The sequence below is a fragment of the Felis catus genome, chromosome C1 (assembly GCF_018350175.1).
Source record: "Felis catus isolate Fca126 chromosome C1, F.catus_Fca126_mat1.0, whole genome shotgun sequence".
In the NCBI taxonomy this organism is placed as follows: domain Eukaryota; kingdom Metazoa; phylum Chordata; class Mammalia; order Carnivora; family Felidae; genus Felis; species Felis catus.
The window spans coordinates 16,282,526-16,291,038 of record NC_058375.1 but is presented as its reverse complement, the minus strand read 5'-3'; the positions used below and the strand labels follow the sequence as shown (position 1 = coordinate 16,291,038).

At 51.6% G+C, this 8,513-nt stretch overlaps 1 long non-coding RNA gene across 1 annotated transcript; it reads right to left on the bottom strand.

The window, feature by feature from the left end:
* Window positions 1–5,981: 5,981 nt before the first annotated feature.
* On the bottom strand, window positions 5,982–7,921 carry LOC109502144. Its single transcript, XR_002160548.3, has 2 exons — window positions 7,635–7,921; window positions 5,982–6,306 (listed from the first exon to the last, which is right to left on the bottom strand). It is a non-coding gene; the product is annotated as an uncharacterized LOC109502144 (long non-coding RNA).
* Between the last annotated feature and the right edge of the window lie 592 nt (window positions 7,922–8,513).

Genomic DNA, 8,513 nt, shown 5'->3' with positions numbered 1-8,513 from the left:
ACCCTCCCCTTGGTGGGACCTTCCTCTGGACCCGGCCTATGCCCATCCCCAGCAGGGCCCCCACACACGAGCAAAGAGAGTCAAGCAACAAAAACACCGGCCCAGATGCCACCTGGGGAGCCTGTCTGCAGAGGGCCAGGAAGGGGAGTTCTTAGCAGAGATGAAAAGACGACAATGTTGGCGTCTGAACTAGTTTTATGAAGCTAAAAGTAAGCTGGAAAACAAAAGAAGCCGCTGCTCTTCGGCTAGAGAAAAATAAATAAATAACCAGAACTTTGTTCTTATTTTTAACTCAACCAACATGATTCACTCTAGCGGCCACAGATCCATTCTACGATTCGAGGGTGTGTTAACAATGGCCAGCCCGAGTCTCTCTGCGGCTGATCTGTACAAACACCCACGTCGCCATAGCCTTGTCATCTCTCCGTGGGGTTGTCCGAGCTGCCTGTGACCTGTAAACGTGCTACTGGGGTGTGCGCAGCCCCGACCCACGAGGCCTTGGGGTCCCGAGTGAGTGGGATCTGGGATCCAGAACGTATCTAGAGAAGGTAAACAGCCAGGGAACAACTTGGACTCAAATCCCAGTTCCACTTACACGCCACAAGACCTTGGCCAACCATGTCACCTCTCTGAGCCTCGATCTCCTCACCTGTAAAATGGAAAGAACCACCCTGGCTGACCCGGAATGCCCACTGGCCCCGTCCTCAAAGCCTGCGGGAAGGTAACGTCTCCTTATAAGGTGATTCCAAGATCAGGGCTCACCGGGGTGGGTCCCACCGGCCTCATACAGAGACACCCCCGGGGCCCAGCCTGGAGCCCAGAAGGTGTGATAGCTGCTGTCAGGTGGTGACCCGCCCCGAGTCACCACAACAAAGCCTGCAGCTTCCCCAGCAACGGCCCCACCGCCAGGTGATCCCATTTATCAGCGGCATCTGGGCCCAGCCAGCGCCGCCAGGGCATTTGATGAAGACCCAAGTCTGAACCTGCCAGGCCTTGTACGAAGCAGAGCGGCCGGGCTCCCCTCCCTGGGCAGGGCCACGTGGGGCTGCGGAGATGCCTGAGGCCATTACAGAAGGCAGAGGGCTCGATCTTCATTCATCACATGAGTGTCTGATGGCAGCAGCCGGGGAGGTCTCCACCCTCTGGCCGCCGCTGCCGCCTTTCTCACCTCGGCCAGGACGCTGCCCCAGGCTCCTCTCCTCTTACTCACCCACGGGAAGCCCGCAAACTGTTGGGCCGGGGGCCAGATCCAGGCCGCAGACAGGTTCTGTGGCTCAAAGCATGGCCTCTGGAGCCAGCCTGGCACTTTCCGGCTCTGTGTCCTCGGGTGGGTTACATAGCATCTCCGTGCCTCTACTTCCCCGTCTGCAAAGTTGACATCAACCCCTCATGGAGCTGGTGTGAGGACAAGTAGCTTTGAACAGTCCACAGTAAATACTCCCCAGTTTTTCCCCGTTTAAGTTGAGCCAACATTTTAAATGAGATTTCACAGAAAAACTCAGGGTGCTGGCTTTTCCGGAAAAACCCAAAGATTTGGGAAGATACATTCCCACAAGCCATCAGCTGGCATTCCAGCACTGGCATCAGCTGGGGCCAGTGGTTCTCCGCCCTGGCTGTCCCTCAGAATCGAGTTAGATTCAATTTAGTAGCCGCACCTGGGCAGCTACTGAACTATTTTGCTGCCTGGGCTCCACCCTGGACCGACTGAGATTCCCCGGGCACGGGCTCCAGCAATCCTAGGTGATAAAAGCCCCCCTGGTGAGTCCAGCGGGTAGCCGGGGTCCAGGGCCTCTGCTTCGGGCAGACTCTGGACTTGCCAGTTGGCCATGGTGACATTTTCTCTTCATTATTTCCCAGCGGTTTATTTTAGAGAACAGTTCACTGGATCCCTGCCCTTTGAAAATTGGGAAACAGGAGCCCCAGAAGGACACAGGATCTTGCTCACACCTGAGCTCATTCATGGACCCACCTGGCCCCCCAGAGCAGCAGCCTGTGGCCCTGGTCTCTGGGTCTCTGCCCTCTCTTTGGCCGCCCTTGCCCACGTGTCACGTCAAGACCAGCAACTTCCAAGTCCTCACCTTTCATCCAACCGCTTCTCTCCCCGAACACAGCAGGAACTCTTGTTTCTCCGTGCCTCCTTCTCCAATGTCTTTCCTGCCTTCTTCCCTGGCAAACTTCTGCTCATCTTGCATGGCCCTGCTTAAGGGCCACCTTCTCCAGGAGGCCCCCCCCCCTCCGCTTACGAGGAAAAGCTGAAGTCTCCTTCCTTTACGTCTCCCGCTAAACCGGGAGCTTCTCAAGAGTGAGGTCATCTCTGGAGCCCCAAGACCTAGTTGAGGACCTAGCTCCCCGACCTCACAGCCTCTGCATTCCCAGCTTCCCTCCCTCACCACATCCCTGTGCGCAGACCTCTCCTGGCCTCCCCAAACCCTCCATGTCTCCATCGAGCTTCCATTCCCACCGCCGACTGCGGCCTCTCCTCGTCTCTAAGCTCAGGATGGTATCTACTCAGGCCATATGTCAGCTCTCGTCACTGAGTCAGGTCTGGCCCCGGATTGACTGCCTTTGGGTCAAGGGCCCGTGCTTGTCCAGCTGTGGCTGGAGGGTCATAAGGTGCAAACACGAATTCCTTGAGCAGGGATGAGGACGGGAGAGCTTCTTCTTCAAGGGGGTCGTGGTCACTGCAGGCCCACTGACTGCCATGCCAGGGTCGCTTCCGCTGCTGGGCCTCAGGGCCCTCACTGCTCACATCCTCAGCGACCCCACTCTTCCCCGTTCTCTTCCCTCGCCCCTTCTTCAGCTCCTCCCCAGTGGCTTCCCACATCTGCAGGCTTCCACTCCATCCGGAGACGGCTCACGTGCACCGTGCCAGCCTTCTCCTCCTTCGCCTCGTGCGAACAAACCTGTCCAAGGCGACTTCTTAGGAAGTCTGGGGAGGTCTGCCCCAAAAGACACGGGATGCTCAGTTCCTGAACTTCAGTATCTGAACTCAGGAAGTTCAGATACACAGTGAATAATTATTTAGTATAAGTATGTACCAAATATTACCTGAGACATACTTAGACTAAAAAAATAAATAAATAAATTAAAAAAAAAAGAAAGAAAAGAAAAGAAAACCACCACCACTACCAAAAACCAGCTTATCGTTTACCTGAACTTCAAGTTTAAGGAGAAGTCCTGTATTTTGTTTGCTAAATCTGGCAACTCTCAAATGAGTCCCCTCAGGGGGGCGGGGGCCAGTGGAACCCATACCCTACAAGGAAAGCAGGTCCCTGTTCCATCCTGGTTGAATTACAACGAATGTGTCTTTTCCAAGAAGCCAGTCTATCGGGGGTGATGACAACCGGATGCTTTGCTAAATGAGTCTCAGAATTCCAGCACCACCCCTCCCACGTGTCCCTTAGGGCCCGGGGGTGGCTTAATAAGATGGGATTCTCTGGCTCCTGCAACCCAGGCGTCCAATCCGTGTTACCACGACCCAGCTCCTCTCTCTCCAGCTCACTCCCTCTCCCCTGTGCTGGCTCCAGTCACACGCAAGGCCCGTCGCACAGCATCACCTTCCCCTTGGGCCATTGCAGACCTTAGCCCCCCTTCAGGTTTAAATGCTCCTTCCCAGCAGCCCCCGCTAAACGCTCCCTGCTTCTTATTGGCTCTGATTGGGTTATGTCCCCATCCCTGAGCCAATCACCACGGCCAGGAAAATCCAACGCTCTGATTGGCCACACCTGCGTCACATGCCACCTCTGGAGCCAGTAGGAGGAGCCAGGCCCCCAGAGCCCCATCAGGGTGCCGCGGTGGAGGGAGGGAAAGTGGATCCTGCGTGGCAAGAAGGGTGGCTGGCCGCTGTGATCCTGCAGGACCCAGCCTTTGTGCGTCATACCCCTCCAGCTGTGATTCTAACATTTTTCACGCAGAGCAACCCTTTTCCGTGTGAATATTTTCCCAGATTTACATTTAGTGTCGGTTAGATGATAAAACACCTAATAATTTTTTTTAATGTGATTTCAGGAATTCCTTGAAACTGATTTGTGTCTCATTCACCACTTCAACATCAATATATTTGCATGCATCCAGTCTGCAGACAAAGCCTGATGCCTGACAATGCACTATGACCTTGAGGACCCTTCACAATTATGCCAGTCGGCCTTCCCCAAAAAGGACCCATCGCATGATAACCAGAACCTGGTTCGAAATCACCCAGCCTGTGTTCGACAAGGCTTCTCAGTCACAGACCCCTCTGCAACCTTGTCACAGCCCCTTCTGCAGGCGTATCGGTGAGGACTCTTTGGTTGCAAGCGACAGAAACGAACCTTGCTAGCTTCGGCAAAAGGAAATATATTGGAAAGCTACTGAGAGCTCCCAGAATCTGTAGGGGGCTGGTACCCCAGTCTTGGGGACCAAGGATGTTGCAGAGGTTAAACAGCAAAAGGTACAACATTGGGTTCGTGACCAGAATAATATGGTCGGGATCGGGACTCAGGGATGGATGGATCAGGCGCTTCAGTTCAAGATTCCATTCTGGTAAAGGAGCTTCTGTTAGCTTACCTTTAGCTAGGGAAGGTGAGACTCCTGCATCCCAGGAAAGAAATCCAGAGTGCTAGCCTACAGGGGAACTGATGCTGGCAGCCGGAAGCAACGAATGTGCCCTACAAAGACGACACACCCTTCAGGTGGCTTAGATGGGGACACGCCCTCTTCAATCAGGAGGGTAGTGGTCAATTATTTTGCTACTAGAGAGTTGCCACCACTTTTTTTTTTTTTTAACTTTTTGGTTATTCTGGAAGCATTCACTTGGATTTTTCCCTGCTCTGGTTTTATGTTTCCATAATCTTTAGGCTCCTGGGTGGTCTGGTTTCCGACAGGCAGCAGCGTCAGCTGGTTCTCACAGAGTCCATGTGCTCATGGAGGAAATGTGGCCTGAGCCGATGTCACCCCACCCACAGAAAGGAAGTGACAGCTACACAAGGTGGAGAAATGTATGGGTTGTATCCGTAAGGATGATTTTGGTTACTAGGAACAGAAAACCCAATTCAAATAGCCATACATAACACAGGCAATTTAGTGGGTCACTTTTTTAAAAAAGTCCTTCAGGAAAAGCTTGATCCAGCAGCTTAACAGTGCCAGTAAGGACCCAGTTTCTTTCTCTCACTCAACTTGTCTTTTTCAACACTGGCTTCCCTATCTATAGTCTCAAGACATGTGCCAGCGGTTACCGAGACAAAGATCAACTCATTTGTGCTCAGCAGAGTATCAGAGAACCATCTTTGTCCCAGAATCCCCAGCAAAAGTCCTGAGGTTCACTCTAGTGTGACATGTATGGGTTACACGCCCAACTGTAAACCAGTCACTGAGCCAGGGGGTTGAAATGCGCTTACTGACTTAGCCCCGGTTCTGCCTGGTACAGAAGCAGAGTCACTCGCTGGAGATGCATGGCTCCCCAAATCAAAATCAAGGCCATCCAGAAGGGCAGGGGGCAGGGAGGAGAAAGATACCGGGAAAGCCACCCACACAGGCCCACTGCACTGGGCAGCCGTATACTTGGGAGTTAATCATTGATCATCATAATTACAGCTCCCATCATGAACTGCATTAAACACTGCACACGCATGAGTTATATGATTTGGTGAATCATCACAGAACCCTGGGAGGTGGCCTTTGAATCCAATTTTGCAGAGAAGAAAGCAGATTAAGTGGAGTGACTTAAAGTATCATGGCTGTTATGAGTCAGAGGAAGGATATGGACCCAAAATCTATCTGATCCCCAAAACCGTCTTCCTAAGCTTTACCCCATCCTGAGTCTCCATCGCGTGCAAGGTGCTGCTGGGGACACCAAGAAGGGAAGTACATTTCTTCAACAGGCCTTCACCGAGCACCTACTGTGTGTCAGGCATCCTTCCAGGCTCTGAGCACCAGAAGTCACGGAGGTATAATCCCTACCTTCCATGAGGCTCCTGGCCTAGAAAGGGAGACGAACACAAATCTATGATGATAACCCATCAGGAAGCGCTCTTTATGGCTGTGTCAGGCATTTCACAGGCATTACCTCATTGAATCCTTAAACACACTCCGGGAAAGATGGTCTTATCTCCTCTGGATCCCTGAGCTAACAGAGGGACAGTGAGGTTAAGTTACTCCAGGTCACTCAGCTGGTTGGGCAACTCTACCGAGTCTCACTTTCTGGGGGCTGAGTGGTCATTCGTGAAGGTCAGCTCAGCAAGAAGACAGCCGTGTCCACTGAGGTCCACCGAGCAATCAAGTCTGCAGGAACGCAGGAGCACGCGGGTTGGGGTATGCTGGGGAGGCTTCCTGGAGAAGAACAAGTTTCCTGAGCCGTGGAGAAGAAGGGTACCAGCTCAAGGTCCCCAGGCTAGCACTGGTACCCACCACTTTTTCTGTGTGCTCTGGGCATTTGTCGGCAGTATCCCCACCTCTGGGAATTCCCAGCCTAGAATCCCAGACAGGGAAGCCTGCTTGACTCTCTCAGTGCTACTCAAACCCCAAGGTTAGCATAGAAGAATTTTAACAGCTACGATTTACGGACCCCTTCTCAGTTCCATGGCTTCGTCTCAGTCTTGCAATCACCCTACAAGTTACGGATTGTAGACATCAGTTTACAAGCAAGGAGACTGAGTGTTTGAGAGAGAGCTCAGAAGTCACGGGGCCAAGATTGAACCTCCAGGCCTGACTCCAGATTCTTTGCTTGTCCTGAGACACTGAGATTCCCCAGGCTAAACACACACACACACACACACACACACACACACACACACACACACCCCTTTCTTTATAGGTCAAAGAGGCTAGTGTCCTTCCTGAGTCACCCTCCCCTAGGCTGTTCTCTGACCGGCCCTCTGACTTGGGCTCTTGGCTGTGGGCTTTCTAGAACCCTCAAGCAACTCATTGTGGGTGTTCCCTTAGCAGGGGAGCTTGGGTTCCCCAAACTTCTCTAAATCTGCCACTCATTTCTCAAAGCCTTAATAGAAGAGACCTTAATGGCAGAGAGAGAACCATGGAGAAGAAGAACATGGGGTTATTATTTTTTTTAGATTCCATTATAGTTAACGCAGTGTTATATCTGCTTCAGGTGTACAACATAGTGATTCAACACGCCCACACAGTACTCGGTGCTCATCACGAGAAGTGTACTGTTAATCCCCTTCACCTGTTTCCCCCACCTCCCCACCCACCTCCCTGCTGGTAACCACCAGTTTGTTCTCTCAAGTTAAGAGTCTGCTTTTTGGTCTCTTTTTTCCCCTCTTTGTTCGTTTGTTTTGCTTCTTAAATTCCACATATGACTGAGATCACTGTGATATTTGTCTTTCTCTGCCTGACTTATTTTGCCTAGCATATTACTTTCTCGCTCCATCCACACCATGGCAAAGAACAAGATTTCATTCTTTATAATGGCTGAATACTATCCCATTGTGTATATATGCCTCATCTTTTTTCTTCATTCATCTATCACTGGGCTGCTTCCATAATTTAGCTATTGTAAATAATGCGGCAATAAACATGGGGGGGGGTGCATGTACCCATTTGAATTACTGTTTTCATATTCTTTGGGTAATACCCAGTAATGTGATTATTGGAACACAGGGTAGTTCTATTTTTAATTTTTTAAGGAAACTCCATACCGTTTTCCAGAGAGGCTGCACCAGTTTGCGTTCCCACCAACAGTGCGTGAGTGCTCCTTTTTCTCCACATCCTCGCCAACTCTTGTTGTTTCTTAAGGTTTTGATCTTGGCCATTCTGACAGGTGCAAGGTGGTATCTCCTTGTGGCTGTGATTTGTTTTTCCCTGACGATGAGTGACGTTGAGCATCTTCTCGTGTGTCTGTTGGCCATCTGGATGTCTTCTTTGAGAAGTGTCTGTTCATGTCTCCCGCAAGAACATGGGTTTTGATGACAGACAGACCCGGGTTGGAATCTGGGCTCGGCCACCCACATGCTGTACGACCTTGGGTAAGTCATCTCCTGCCTCGGAGCCTCGGCTTCCAGAGCTGTTAAATGAGAGCCAGAAATCCTCACTCCCCACTCTGTGGGTTGCTGTGCGAGCCAGAAAGCTGGAAACCATCCTTCAGGTGTTTCTCTCTCCCCATTACCCCCCACCCCCATCCACTCCGGTACCCAGTTCTATTCATTTTACTTCCAAAATGTATTTCAAACCCATGCACCTGTCTCTGTTTCCTGTGTCGCTTTCCTCATTCAAGCTACCATCGTCTCCTGCCCGGACAACTAAGGTAGCCAACCATCTGGTCCCCTGGCCCCTTCAACCCGTTCTCCATGGTGCAGCCAGAGACGCTGTTACAGAATCGTACATTCAATGATGCCAGCCCCAGTTACAACTCTCCAGCGGCTTCCTGTTGCTCTCAAGGAAACTCCAAAATTCCTACTACCACCTGCACAAAGAGACCCATGTGGGCAGAACCCACCACCCTATCCATCATCTTTTGCCCTCTCCCTGGGGCCGCCCAACCTCACACCTGCACCGTTCCCTCTGCTCAGCACTCTCTT